Below are 15,586 nucleotides of genomic sequence, written 5' to 3' on the forward strand. Positions count from 1 at the left end.
GCTGGTTCAGTCCAGCCAAGTCTTGTGTTGTGACCTGCTATACCCCAAGCGGTTATGCAGTTAACATTAGAGTACAAGGATTACGCATTAAAAAGTGTCACATGCCTTTAACTTGCCTAATAAAATTATATGTAGTGCTGTCATAACTCAAGCATAAATAAACGTGGAAAAAAAACAAAGTAGTTCTTTTCTTTCTAAAGTAGTGTCATGAAATTGACATAGAGAAAAATGTTCCTCCTTTCCCAAAATGAGAATTGTTCCCCTTGCAAACCTTCACTAAACGGGTCCTTTTAGCAATTTTGCTGTGGTGTATAGAAGGAAGGACATTTTGGGGCTGTACTTTTTCATTTACATTACACTCTTTCTCTCCAGACACACTCTTTTTTGTCGAGCACTTTTTTCTCCATATGCATTTTAGCCTTATTACTGTGTAAAAGAAGAGGAAACAAAACAAAACAAAAAAAAAACACCTATTTTACTCAATTCTTTCTTTAAAAAAAATTGTGTTATTAGATGAAAGATTTGAAAGTTCAGAAGGAAGAAAATGTTTATAAAGTGTCAAAGACCAAGTCTTTTTAATGAGAGAGAAAAGACAATGATGATGGAAGAACTGATTCTGGGTGGTGAGCACACAAGGTGACAGACATGTACATGATGTATTACAGAATCGTACACCTGAAATCTATGGAATTTTACTAAACAATGTCACTCCAATAAATTTAATGAAACTTAAAAAAAAAGACAATGCTAGCCTGATTCACAGGAAGTTTAAACAATCATGCACAGGTAACTTTCACAAACACAGAGGACTTAGGGGAGTGAATGGAGTGGGTGAATGGTTCTCTTACAGATACCTCACAATAACCCTTATTAATGGGGTAAATATAAGCTCAAATTTTTCCAGGGTAGTACTATGTGTGCCTGTTATCCTGGGAAACTTAATTGTGAACACCCTTGGTTTGGACATAATATCGTATAGATACTTAATTGTAGGATTCCTTTTATACGTGGCGTGGGGACCGGTGACTAGAGAAGTCTGTTCATGAAAGTCGTACGTTGTAAGTGTCAAGAAAATTGAAGAAGTTGTAAGATGCCCAGAAATATGGAGTTAAACTTAGACTAGACTAGGCTGCACCAGACTGAGTACCTCTTGAAGAACAAAGTAGATTTTACTTATTCAGATGTTTCAGTCTCTCCCTGCGCTGGGTGTGGGTTTGGATACCACTTCTACAGGTGGGAAAGGGGAGGCTTCGGGAATCTCCTCAGCGTTCTAAACTGCAAAATAAGAGGTCCTAGTTCTGTTGATGTTCAATTACGTCTCAGTGTTTCCATTACTGCTTTTTATATGTTTCATGATGTATATACTAGTTCAGTAGCATCCCATCGGTTTTAAATAAATAAATGCGTTGAAGGCATGACCACAAAATGTATGCTGATGGGCCAGGTGACCAAACTGGTTTCCACAGTGCTTATCTCATATGTGCTGAACTTCCATGCTGCACTGGTAATGCTATGGACACTAAGAGATCATAACCTTCCTCCCGTCTACACTCTAAAGATCCCCGAGCAGTACCCAGACAATTTTGACTATGCTATATTATTATCATTAATAATATTAGGTTGGTGCAAAAGTCATTGCAATTATTTTTAACCTTTTAAACCACAGAGACTTTTGCACCAACTTAATATTATGTAAAATGGGAACTAGTGACATACATAGAATTTTTCCACTGTTTCTGTTTGGTGTGACACCTAACATTCTTACTTAAAAGTCACCTAAATTAAGTTTTCTAGGCAACAGAAGTCAAGTTTTGTTCCCATGATTTAGCAAAAGGTTAAAACGGGAAGATTTACAAGAGTAGTCATTGCTCGGACAATAAGTGTTTAAAAAGTCATTAGGAGAATAAAATTGTGCAAAAGGTCACTAATCTGTCACATTACATCAGCACATGCAGCAATGGTGTTTAGATTGTGTTAAGGCTTTAGCGTACCAGATTTTTTCAAAATTAAGGATGTGGAAAACATTACAACTTGAACGTGAAAGCATTCCAGATTTCTGGCCATCTTGAATTTAAAGTCAGATTATATAAGACACACAGTGCATTTACTAACATACCTTTCAGAATGACTATTCTTCACTTTTTGGAATAGATGTTGAGGCAACAGTGTTCGTGTATATTGAATGTCTGGCTCTCTTTATGGAGAAACTACAAATTTGCAACGTTTGGTGCATGGCAATTTTTCAGCATGTAAAGTTTCTATTTTTACTTATGAAGGAATATAAAGTGTAACTTGAACACTTTAACTGCAGATACGGTTTTTACTTTCAATTTATCAGACTAAAGTTCTTTTAACATCAGCAGAAAACTAGCACATAGGAGAGAGACCATAAGTGCATAATCACACATTCTCTATTGCCAATTTCATACCAAATACTGAAAACAAAGCAAGTAAAATCCCATGAAACCAGACTTGAGGCCCATAATTTAGCGCCTGCTACTACAGGATGGGTTTATATAGTTGCAAAATTAAGCCTAAGTATAATTATCATAGTCTATGCAGGAATTCTTTCTGTAAAAGTAGAAAAGTTCTGAGATAGGACCTCTTTCTGGACACGGAAGTGAAATAAGTCAAATTCCTCATGACATCATATGTTACTGGTCCAGTGGCCGTAAGAGTTCACATCTCCATTTTCAAAGCTAAAGAAAAATATGTTTGATTATTTTTCTTTCATGGAAAATTGAATCAAAGTACTCTGAGTAATATATCCCCACTTAAAACCTGTTTTACCTTTCTTTCAATGGTCTGAACAGATAAAAAAGATCAACACTTTGTTCAAGAAAATGTAAATCCATACAAGATTATTTAAATTATTGCAATGAGATTTATTGTTTTCTTTTGTTTTTGTTTTTGTTTTTACTCACAGTGACATTGCAATTAGTTAAGGTGGAAAAACTATTAACACAATTAGTATTTATGGTACTACTATAAATAAGCCATTTTAAAAAAACAAAGATATTTATAATAGGAGAAAAAAATGAATGACATTTATCTTCCTTTCTTTGTGTGTGTGTGTGTGTGTGTGTGTGTGTGTGTGTTCTGCTATGACCAAAACTTGTCAATATAAAATGGTTTAATCATGTACTAAAAGCATAAATTGGAAAATGGGTTTCCAGTCTATGATGTCTACAGAGATAAATATGCAGAAACAAATCTATAAATACTAATTTCCTGGATTCTAAGACACACTGTTAATTAATTTTTTCAGGAAAAATAAAGAAGCAAAAAGTGCTGTAATTATCCATATACTTACAACAGTAAGCTACAAAAATATTAAAATGTTGAAAAATAGTCACCTTTGAATTGTGGAAATATGGTATATCTTTATATACTTACTTAGATCTCTGCTTTTTAGATGGTCTTTGTATATAATGCAGTAGATTTGCACAGATAAATAACTATCCTTCTTTTCTGGTTGCCCACAGTCTAATTTTGATTTATTATTTTCCTATTCAAGTCTAACTGGGAGATACAAGCTCCCATTCTGGGCTGCCACTCTGTGGGTGTGTGACCATACATGGTAGGTCACTCACCTCTTCTGAGTTTCATTCTCTACCCTGCACTGATTGAGCTATAAAATTCCAGCCTTCAGATCAGGGAAAGAGTGGAAGTGACAGAATCTGGGGCTAGACTTGCTCCTCTGGGGAAGGAATCAACATAATCTTTGGAAGGAATCATGGTGGGCAAAGCATTGTGTTGGGCAGTAAAGGGCCTCATGGTCAAGGCACCAGCGTGTGATGTCACAAGGACTGTCCCAGTAGGGAACTGGGGCACAGAGAGGGAGCTGCCGGCACAGAAGAAGATAAAAGGGAGAGAGGTGTACACTGTGAATGAAGCGGATATTCAGCCAGCATGAGAGATGGGTAAGCAACACACGATCCAAGCCACAAGTGCTTCTGGGAAGAGCATGGGCTGTGTAACATTAAAGCAAGGACCAGGTTGGGCCTGAAAGTAACCTCTCACTCTAAAGTGCATTCTTTCCATCATTGCTAACGAGAATAAAATTGTCAGAAACACAAACAATATAAATTCCTCTTATAACTCCCAAGGCACAAAACATTAAATATGGAATGTGTGATATGATTTCAAATGAGCACAGCCAAAACAGATATGTTTGGGGCGTGAGTATATGCCATGGGGGACAATTAAATTCATGAACTATCCCCTGTGTAAGTACGGTGGAAAGTTCGCGAGCTTCATTGTCCAACAGGAGTTGTTTACAGTTGTAAACAAGATTTGAATTTTCCCTGCCTTAAAACTACAGCATAATGTTACTGTGTAGGGTAAATAAGAAAATACAATGAAATCATTCAGTGCAATGATTAGCACATCGTAGGTGTTTTAAAATATTTTAATATGATTCCCCCAAACAATCATAGAAACTCAAAATACTACTTCATTTCGAAAATAAAGTCATATTTGAAACACTGGGCCAAGTACAGAGGGAATCGAAGATGAACAAGTCTTTGTTATCCAGGATTGACAGTTTTGGGGGAGAGATTTTTTAACTGAAGTCTTGCTCTAGAATAAATGTATTGTTTAGTCTCTATGGCGTAGAGAGCTAGGAGAGAACTGTAGCATCCCAGAAGTCAAAGGAGAAACATTTATAAACCTTCTGTAAACCTCGGATCCTATTTTGAAGCATTAATTGTCAAGTAACCCATTTGCAGCTAGTAATAACGTTCTTCTGTAAACTGTTACTTTATATTCAAAATGAAATAATTGGTGCATCCCACTACCACCAACGGCAGCCCAGCCTAGCTTGTTTTGTGCCAACCATCTGGTGAGAACACTTTGAAAACGGATATAAACACAATGACAGCAACAACAAAAGACTATGTTGACAGTATTAGAGATCTCCAGAGGCAGAACGAATTTGAGGAACTAAGACTCAAGAGAGAAGAAAACCAGAGGCAAGCCCAACATTTGATACCGAAGAATACAAGGAAGCAGAACAATACATCAGATGATGACGAGAAAAATCAATACATTGAAACTAAGTCGAAACTGACACAAATATTAGTCGTTGCAGACGAGGACATTAAAAGTTATTACCATATCTCATGATCCGAAAGTTAAGTGGAGACACATCCAATATTAAAAAAAAAAAAAAAAATCAAATCTCTAGAAACGAAAATTGGAGTGTTTGAGATAAAAATATATATACTAAATCACTATTGTAAATAAATACGCTAAATACTTGTATTGAACCATTTCACCTTAAGAAACTACAAAAAGAAGAGCAAAAGTAACTATAAATAATCAGCAGTGAAGCAGTAATATAATCAGAAAAGCTATCAATGAGATAGATAGCCAAGCAAGAGAAAAAAATCAGTACAACTAAAATACAGTGCTTTGATATCTATAAAATTGGTAAACCTCTAGTTGACTAGTAAGAAAAAAGAGAGAGGAGACATAAATTAACCAAGATCATGAATGACAAAAGTGACATCTATACAGATTCTTAACACATTAGCAGGAAAATAAAGAAATATGAACAACTTTATTGTGTCGATAAATTTAAAAACTTATATGAAAGGGAAAAGTGTATTGAAACACAAGAACGACCAAAGTTTATTCAAGAAGAAATAAGTTGGGTAGCCGCAGATCTACTAAATTAAATTAATTGTCAAAATCATTGTCAAACAAACCAACAAAAACACTTCAGGTCCAGATGATTTCCCCCGTGAACACACACAACAATCAAGGATAAAATACTACGAATTCTACGAAGAACTCTTCCAGAGAAATTGAAGAGGAGGGAATACTTTCTAATCCACCAAAACCAAAGACATTACAAGTACAGAAAGCTGTAGACATCTATGCCCCATGAACACCTGTGCAAAAATTCTTAACAAAATTTTACCAAGTTAAATGTATAATGTTTGTATGGATGATACTCTTTCATTTTAATCGTCTCCACTTCTTGTCAGGAGATCTTTCTCCGTGGCTCTCTGTTGCTTCTGCCTGTCTTGTGAGTGAGATACTGACTGTTCCATCAGGGATGTCTTTTCAGGGACATAGCAAATAGTCCCAGGAAGAGAGATAGAGTGTCTTTCTTTGGAGCAAAGGTCCAGTTTTCTTAACCTTGAAAACACTCCAAAGCGTTTGGAACCAAGAGACAGATTTGCTTAGTCTTCGGTATAAAAAACACACTGTCTCCTGTGTTAAAGGTCCATCTGATTTACCAACCATTAGAAAACATACAGTCCCTTAAGTGTAGGGTCCCCTCTCCTATAACACTAGCCTCTGCACGTCCAAATGTCATCTGGCCCTCTTTGCAATGCACTGTGGGAATCAAGAACTCATACAAAAATACGGATACTCTGGCGTTTCGGTGTGATAAACTATTCTTTTCTAACCCAGGAGTCTCATGTCTACTACCTGTAACCGTGGAACTTCACGAGGTTCTTAGATCCTTACTGTTTAGCAGAGAAGTTGTGTGAGGCATACCCTTCAGATGCTTGATTTTTATTTTGCTGTCTGAAAGTATCCATGAGATACTGCCTTATATCTCTTTGCCATTTTTAAGAAAAGATCTTACTACCTACACAGTCAGGTAGTTTTTAAATGTGCTATAAATATAAAAATAAATAAATGAGACTGTGTGTACCTGAATACATCCTTGTAGACCCCAAAGATGCAAGAATGAAAGCTGCTGAAGGATATTTGTACTTTGGGAAACTTGTGATACCATTGACTTTATAAAAGAACCATGCAATACAGCATTACATACTTGTGTAGTAAAACCACAAAGCAAGAAACAGTGAGTGACAGGATCAGCCCTATGTTTTAAAAACCTATTTTGTAGAAATGTAGAGGATGGATTAAATGAGTGAGATTAATAAAAGAGAACTGGGGAACAGGTATTGAGTAAGAGGTATCCTAGCGGAAACGTTTTATGAGAAGGAGATTGATAAGAACATATTCAATGAGAATAAAAAGAGAAGAAAGACTCAAAATGTTTCAACAGGAGAGCAATAGGATCTGTTAATCCATCTGAAATGGGAGGCAAGGAGAGAGGTAATGTATATGTATGAAATCTATACGTTTTATATGTCCAGCTCTCTGCCAGGTGTTTTACATATGCTATGCAATTTAATCCTGATAATAGCCTTGTGTGATACACATATTTATTTCTATTTTACAAATGAAAAAAAAAAAGGGGGGGACTCTGGCAGGTTATTTAATTTGCCTAAGGTCAAATGGCAAGGAAATGGAGATGCCCTATTCGGAGCCAGGTGTGTTTGATTCAAAGGTCATGCTCTTTTCATTTCGGAATGAATCCTAATACATCACATAGCTTTTCAGTGTTGTTGCCTTGGTGAATGGTGATTCCATTAACTGAACCAGGGGATTCAGAAAAGTAGTGTGTTCTATACCCATAGGAGGCGGAAGTGGTTTGTTAGACATGTTTTAACATTGTGAACTTAGTTCTTTTAAGAAGGGAAACAACCAAGGTCTAGAGCTGTGCTGTTCAATAGACTAGTCCCTGGTCTCATGTGGTTATTTAAATTTTATCTTCATTAAAATTAAAATTAAGTAAAATTAAAAATCCATCTTTTGTGTCACAATAGCTACATTTCAAACACTTCACTAGTCACGTGTGGTTAATAGCTGCCATGTTGGACAGCAGAATTGTATACCATTTTCATCATCGTTGAAAAGTTTATCAGATAGTGCATGTCTGGAACTTGGACTCAGCAGTCATCAGTACATGAGACTAGACTGTATTATGAAGAACAATAATGATTACAATGATCTCTCCCATTTATTAAATTCTTGGCGCTATGTCAGTAACTTTGTCCACGTTCTCTTCTTTGATCCCCATCAAAACCCTATGAAGTCAACACAACTATTATCTTCATTTAACATTTAAATGCTCAGAAAACAACTTATTCGAAAGTTATACAGCAGTAATGACAGCCTCAGGATTCCTGCGTGGGGTGTCTGGTATCTTGTCTTAACCACTTGAAGGTGGCAAGTACAATGAACAAATGTGAAGAATGTGAAGGAAACCTAAGGTTCCCTACATGAACTTTCAAGAAAAGAATTTAGGAAGGAAGAGCCATTATCATAGACTTAAGATCTGCTGTTCAACAATGTGCATGCATTTAATAACACTATGACACACTTAAAAACCTGGTAAGAGAATAGATTTCATCATATGTGATTTTTACCGCAATAGAAAAAAAGCAAATCCACCTTTTCATCTCAAAAATGAATCCTCTTTCAATTTTTTCTCAAGTAAATCAATATTCATTTACTTTTACCAAGACGGAAATAGTCAGACTTTTCAATGTCATCTTAAATTATTCTTAACATTTTAGAAAACAAGTTTCAAAGTTAATTAGATGGCCTTTAACATTTTCATATCTAATTCAGTAGTAAAAATCTCTCTAAATTCATAGGTATGTCTTACTGTATTAGTAGATATATTTATGAATTGTTTTATTATACTTATGAGTGGAATTATATTTCTAATGTACCAGGTAAATTGCTATTTAAAACTAGCTAATGTAAATCTCATTCAGCATCACAGCCCCTTAAATCAATTAATACAATATTATCTAAGTACATCATCTGCCATTTAATAAAACAAACAAAAAAATAACTACTGAGACGTTTTAGCTTTAAAGTTATAAATCAATACTTTTTACCCCAGAGTAAGTGCAAGATTTCTCACATTCCCCTCTTTTCCTTCCATCTGCCACGAACCCCCACACAAATCCAGAAATTGATCAGAATCAACTTCCCAGGATAAAAGGCATTATGGATTTTGGAGAAATCCATAGTCTCCATTTTGTAGGAGACAAGTTTTCAAAGGGAGTGAAAACTCAGTGCAAGGAAATATGGACCACGTTCTTTTTCTTCCACCAGTCTAGTCAGGATACGGCCTAAGAACAAACCCTATGTTTCTCTCTCTCTCTCTCTCTCTCTCTCTCTCTCTCTCTCTCTCTCTCTCTCCATTTCCTGTGATACCAGCAGTTTTTGTTACTCTTTTTTTTTCCCCCTCATTGGAGTGGTCAATTCAGTATTCAGGTTTGGCATTGGAAAAATATTATTTAGACTTCTGGCCATGAAAAAAGAAATGATTTCCTCTGACTCAATTTCAGTTTAAGTACACACTACAGGTTCAGTTTCCTAGGTAATACTAAAGGCTTATTATGCTTTCTTTGTATAATTCTAAAAGGAAAAATGGATAGCCAAAGATAGGGTACACTGGTCAAGATGAAAATCATTTTCCTGTTCTTTAATATAACTCAATTATTGTATGAGTGGACAAACTAGGAAAGTCACACGAGACTCAATTATGCAGCAATTCATACCCTATACCTCTAATTCATATCCTATACCCCTAATGTGGGCAGGAGGTTCTTGACTAAAACAATTTCATACCACTTTGGAATGCCATGCTTTAGCAAAGAAAGTTCAGAGTAGAAAGTGAGTAAGTATATTATCATTACAGGAAACATAAACTGGAGGTCAGTGTTTGGTGTGAAACAATTGCCCGATTATGTTGCCAGAAATCCATTTTGATACATTATGGAGAATATATCAATATGGAGAGTTAAGTCACACTTACTCTAGAAACTGACAATTCTTTAATGGATATTTTAAAGACTAATAGTGTTTTTTAGTAAGTGTTATGGGAAATGATAAAAGGTATGTGGATAAAGTTTGAGACGTGAGTTAGAGTTTAATAATTAATAAATGAGGTCTATTTACCTTTCATTGTTGTGGCTGTCCAAAGTAGAAGAGGAAGGGGAAGGAAATACTGGATTCTGTACTAGAAGTTTGCAAAAGATGAAATTGATGAAATTCATTTCACCTTGATCTTTCAAGATGGATATTTATATGGTTACGTGTTTTGGCATACACAGACACACACATACACACATTATAATTTTCAAATGAAATTTGGGGTTTGGTTCCATAACATTAAATCAAATTTTCTGGTGGATAAACAATAACAACAGAGTATGATTACGAGGTGTGACAAGTAAGTTCGTGAACTTGTTGCAATGATGTTGCTAATCTTTTGTGATATCAGAGGGATTATTCATTATGAATTTGTACCAACTGACAAACAGTTAACCAAGTTTACTATCTGCAAGTGCTGAAAATGTTGTGTGAAAAAGTTAGATGACCTGAACTTTTCGCCAACAATTCATGGCTCTTGCATCACGACAATGTACCAGCTCCCATGGCACTGTCTGTGAGGGAGTTTTTAGCCAGTAAACAAATCACTACTCACCTGATCTGGCTCCCAATGACTTCTTTCTTTACCCAAAGATAAAGGAAATATTGAAAGGAAGACATTTTGATGACATTCAGGACATTTAAGGGTAATACAATGACAGCTCTGATGGCCATTCCAGAAAGAGTTCCAAAATTGCTTTGAATGGTGGACTAGGCACCGGCATTAGTGCATAACTTCTCAAAGGGAGTACTTTCAAGGTGACTGTAGTGATATTCGGCAATGAGGTATGTAGCACTTTTTCTAGAATGAGTTTGTGAACTTAATTGTCAGACCGCGTATATGCGATAAACATAGGAAAAATATTCCCTTAATGGACATAGAGCAAAAAAAAATGTCTCATGAATAAAATGTTTCAAAATGATCAATGACTCTAAAAGAGAGTGATAAGAAAGTCTGTGCTCTCTTCCCAAAAGCATGCAAATGTACCTAAAATTTCAAAAAGTGTGATGAAGAATGCAAATTTACATGAAATAATTATAATGTCAAAGTTATTTGTTTTTAATTAAAATTGTGGTTATGTTCATTTATTATATTATGATCAAAAGTTTTAGTGAATAGTGTTTTATTTTTAAGTTAGGAAAAATATTATGACTTAAATTGGTTTCAAGAAAAAATATTGAATAAAAACTAATGAAAATGTGTATATATACCACAAAAAATGAATGAGAAATGAAAGACATGTACATAGTGGGAAAATGTTGAGTTCAGAAATACAACTCATAGAGCTATGTTTTGGGAAGTACAGCTTTAAAAAATCAACGCACTGGCCCAACTGCACTGTAAATTTTCTAAAAGAAGTATTTGTTAGGAGGCAAATACTAAGTTATAAAATTTAACACAGGATAGTTAAACCAATTTTTCTGAGTATGAAATTACTTTCATATACACAGTCACTCCAAGTTTGGCATACAAAAATTATGCAATAAATAATACTTGATTTTTGAGATTCACTGATGAAAGAAAAGTACCCATTATTACTCTTTTAAGCCACATTTCATTGTATTCAGTTATTCATTCATTTATTTATTCACCAAGTAGTAATTGAAAGCATACTATAATATCTTCCAGGAATGCAGCACTGGGTGGACAAACAGATCTTCGTTTTTCATTCACAAAACTTACTGTTAGTGCACAAGATGGATATTTTAAAAGCACAAATACATTCATATAGAAATATCTTGTTATGTATGATTCATAGATGAATGCTGTAAGAGAAAAATAATAGCAAACATCTATTAACCCTCATATTCTAAATCTCAGCAAAAGGCCTGGTGTGTTGTAGAGGGTCAGTGATATTTGTTGTGGAATTTAAAAGTCATTAACATGTTTTACCATTCAATAAGCAACATTGTTTTTTAACAAACTCTTCTTCTTTCTTTATGTGTTGATCATAAATATACCACAAAACTTCCCATGAAGCTCCACATACATAAACTGTGGCAATGGGACGGTTTGTCCAGGAGAACTTTGTACATCCTAGATTCTGAGACTCTACAGAGAGACAGAAGCCATGGTCCTGCCCTTGGGGGTCTTACTCAATAAATGGATCACTGGTTTTAACTTTGGGGGGGCGGGGACCAAGACTTATGAAGAAAACACAATATTTTTCAAATTCTATTAAACCTTATAGTATTATCAAAGTCAAATATAGCATAATTTAATATATGCTGGCCTTGAATTTAGAAGTCCTGGATTTAAAATTCTAACCTGCCGTTTACTAGCTGTGTGACCTCAGCAGAGTTAAATCATCTCTCTGAACCTTTTTGTTCAGTTGTAAAATGATGGCATTTGGATTGTACATATGATGTATGAAAGTTTCCAATAACATTATTTTAAGACATGTTTTCATAAATGTTCAGTGTTGAATAATTCATATATGGCCAATGATTCTAGAAATACAATAGAGTAAGTCAATATTCAGACATGAACACTTGTCAAGATGAGTCTGAGTGATTTCACCCTCTGTAATTCTTAGGCTGATGATTCTGTTCTGTGGTGGGATTCATTTCTTGTACTAGCCTTTGCAGTTAAGGTTTTCCTATGCTAAGCAGCAGTCATTGGGTAATTTCGTAATTAAAGATTTCATGTCTAGAGAGAAGAAACAGACATTCAAGACCTGAGCTATATGCACCAAGCTCAAATATACAGCTCCGACCCAAGGTTCACAAAATCTTCTAACTCCAAGTTATGAGGAAATATACAGAGGTGCCAAAAAAAGTGTATACACGTTTTAAGAAATGAAATAAAACTGTATAAAAATTGTAATACTCAATATATACCGATAACAAAAGATGAATACAAGTCATGTGTACACATTTTTTTTGGCACCCCCAGTATATGTTACTAGATGTGCAACAAGTAACACCAAGATGGGTTTCTAGAGAATGCGATGACCATGTAAGAAAACTTAAATTGACGAAGTTAACATGGAGAAGAGGTGATCTTAATTTGAATTTAGTTTTTATATACGTAATATTTGCTTTAAATTGTATCTTATTTATTATAGTATTTCATGGATGCTAATTTAATCACTACTCAGTGATACTTCAGTAAACTTAACAGAGCCTGAAGAAATTTTTGATTTCTTTCAAGTCTCCATTTATACATCTGGATAAAATATTCTACCTACATAACCTGAGTATCAGTGAAAGGGACAAAGTAAGTTTGAAGCCAAAATAAGTCCTTAAATCATTCAACCATTCATCATTAGATGACAAATATCACACCTCATATGGAGACAATAATTCTGACCTATCTCAGGAAATTGTGAGGACAAACCAAAAGAGTAGAATTGCATACTTACACAATATGAAGCAGCTATGCTGAGGGGTGTGTGTGTGTGTGTGTGTGAGACACAAGACGAGTATGTATATGTGTAGCCTTCAATTTCCAAGTCTGCTCTTCCTGTGCTCTCCAATGATTGGCCTAAAATGTAGGCTCAGACTCAGCAAATAATAGAGCAGTGAAGGGTAGTGCAATTAGATTGTAAGTAGAACCATGTTCAGAATAGGAAGCAGATGCATCCTCTGAGAAAAACAAAAAGAATGTGAACTCTTGTCAGCAGCAAATTAATCAATCTCTTTCTTCTTACAAGGGTTATGTTAAAACTATATCTAACCTAGTTTGCAAAATACTAAATTTGAAGAGACTGCACGTTTAAAGGGAATACTTCTAGATAATTCCTAGAGAACCAGATTTTTTTTCTCTCGAAAGAGGTTAATAATATTGCAAATATGATGCTGCTGGATTTGGGAGGAAAAGTGTTTGTTTTCTTGAGAACTGGTGCCAGGCAATAACCCATGTTGAAACGCACCAAAATAAATAAATAAAATAAAAAAACCTTCAATTGGGGGTTGCCAGAGGCTTCTTTATATCCACTTATCAAGACATAAATAAGGGCAGTATTCATAAAATAATCTGTTTAATCTTGTATCTCTCATGTCCCTGTGCATAGTTAATGATGGAGTTTTATTAGGAAACTTGTAACATCTTTCATCTGACACAAAAGAACCTCTATGTCTAGTTTGGTAATGTTTACTAATTAATAAGAATCACAACTGTGTCAGGAACAGTGCATGCCCTCTACAAAATCATCTGCTTTCTCATCCCTATGAGGAAGATGCGATTATCTTCATGTTGCAGATGAAAATACTGAATCTTAGAAGTGAGGTAATTTGTTCAAGGTGGTGATAGCTTATAAGAATTCAGATTCAGGTCCGTCTGACTCCACAAGCTATTATCAGATACGGCACTACTATTTGAGGATGATATTGTTTGTTTTTTTTAAGGACAAACAAGTAATTGGTTCAAAATAATCATTTTAAATCTTTGTTTATAAGCCAACGTGAATTTGATGTAGAGTTCACCATACATATTGCTTACAATTACATCCAGTAAAAATCGGTTAAGGATAGTTTCTGTATCACTATTGAAAAGAATGGATGTGCTCATCTTTCATCTACTTCCTATATGACCAGGTGAATGTGTTCCTTTATCTGCTGCAGTCAAGGGCGACCAAGAACATTTGAGCCTAGACATGTAAAAGCCTCTCTTGAGCAAAGCCATGTTTCTCCTGAACTCAGTCAAGCTCATGATCTGATATTTCACATGGGCTGATGGGGGAGGTCTGAAGAGGTTTTCACTTCAGAAAAAATAAATATTTCTTTGGATAAATGTCTCTCCATGAACAAGTACTTTATCATACTACTCAGCGATTTTGATTCCTCAAGGCCACTTATTAATTATAAGAAGGAAAATAATACACTGCATTTTACCTAAGCAGAATTTATTTCTTGCTTTAGCAAAAATTCACTTTAACCTCAAGCATGGAATAATATATTTGAAATATTCACCTAAGGGTAAGAATTGTTTCACACGTTGCATTCTTGCCAGTTATCTACTGAATCTCAACTCTCACATTCACATTAAATCATATGCAGTGAAATATAGAGCTCTCTGGTAAATATAGTTTTATAAAACTCAGATTTAATTTAGAACAACTCCTAATTAGAAGATTATTGAGGTTCATCAGAAAATCAGTGTTCTGGCCCCAGATGCATCGTTACCTGGAGGAGGAGATCACAGAATTTACCTATTTTGATTTCTTCATAATTAAAAAGGAAAAAAAAAAAGTGGTGGGGACCGCCTGTGAACTGGAAGAATTGATATGTACTAATTTTGTATTAGGATAACACAAATTAAAATGTCAGTATTTATATGGGGCTAATATGCCACACAAATGCATGTTGGTATCTTTATTTCATTGTTTTCACCTCCTCTTCTTCCTTTTCTTCCCATTTATTCTATAAGTGCTTGAGTCAGTTTCCCTTTAACTCTGGGCATAAGTCTGTAGCACATTTGTTTGTCTGGAGGTATACAGTTGAATTTAAAAGTAGAGTTAAGATTTTAGGTCCATCAGGGAAAAAAGTGAAAGCTCTGCCATAAAAAGTACTGTCATCCAAAGTGTCCTCTCTTTGCCACAGAGGGCTAACGCGGTGTCTGTCTCAGCAGGAGGGACAGAGAGCAGCAGAGGTGTCATGAACACCTACCAACGCATCCCTACCCACACAGCAGATTTCACAATGTGTGTGGTTGTTGTTTCTCAAACAAAAAGCTATTCCTAGTAAGCTATTAAGCCAGAAATCCTGACTAATGTATTAGGAGGAAAACACATCTAGGCACAGAAATATGTACCCATTCCAGTGCTTAACTTGAGAAGAGAAGTGTTCCTGAAAAGCATTCTGGACAAGTGCGCTCACCCAG

The 15,586-nt window shown here is 35.2% G+C and overlaps 2 long non-coding RNA genes across 3 annotated transcripts in view; one reads left to right on the forward strand and one right to left on the reverse strand.

Moving 5' to 3' along the window:
• Nucleotides 1-15,586, forward strand: part of LOC109444085 (uncharacterized) — an 816,445-nt gene that overhangs the window by 740,207 nt on the left and 60,652 nt on the right. The gene's annotated exons all lie outside the window — the stretch shown is intronic.
• LOC141568604 (uncharacterized) overlaps nucleotides 1-15,586 on the reverse strand; it is a 44,582-nt gene that overhangs the window by 15,250 nt on the left and 13,746 nt on the right. The window contains exons 2-3 of one of the 2 annotated variants that reach the window (XR_012491772.1): nucleotides 11,356-11,529; nucleotides 9,790-9,850 (exon numbers count right to left, since the gene is read on the reverse strand). This is a non-coding gene — a long non-coding RNA (uncharacterized LOC141568604). The remainder of the gene's footprint in view (nucleotides 1-9,789; nucleotides 9,851-11,355; nucleotides 11,530-15,586) is intronic. The other variant, XR_012491773.1, reaches the window with a different exon arrangement.

This window comes from Rhinolophus sinicus, linkage group LG14 (assembly GCF_036562045.2).
Source record: "Rhinolophus sinicus isolate RSC01 linkage group LG14, ASM3656204v1, whole genome shotgun sequence".
Taxonomy (NCBI): domain Eukaryota; kingdom Metazoa; phylum Chordata; class Mammalia; order Chiroptera; family Rhinolophidae; genus Rhinolophus; species Rhinolophus sinicus.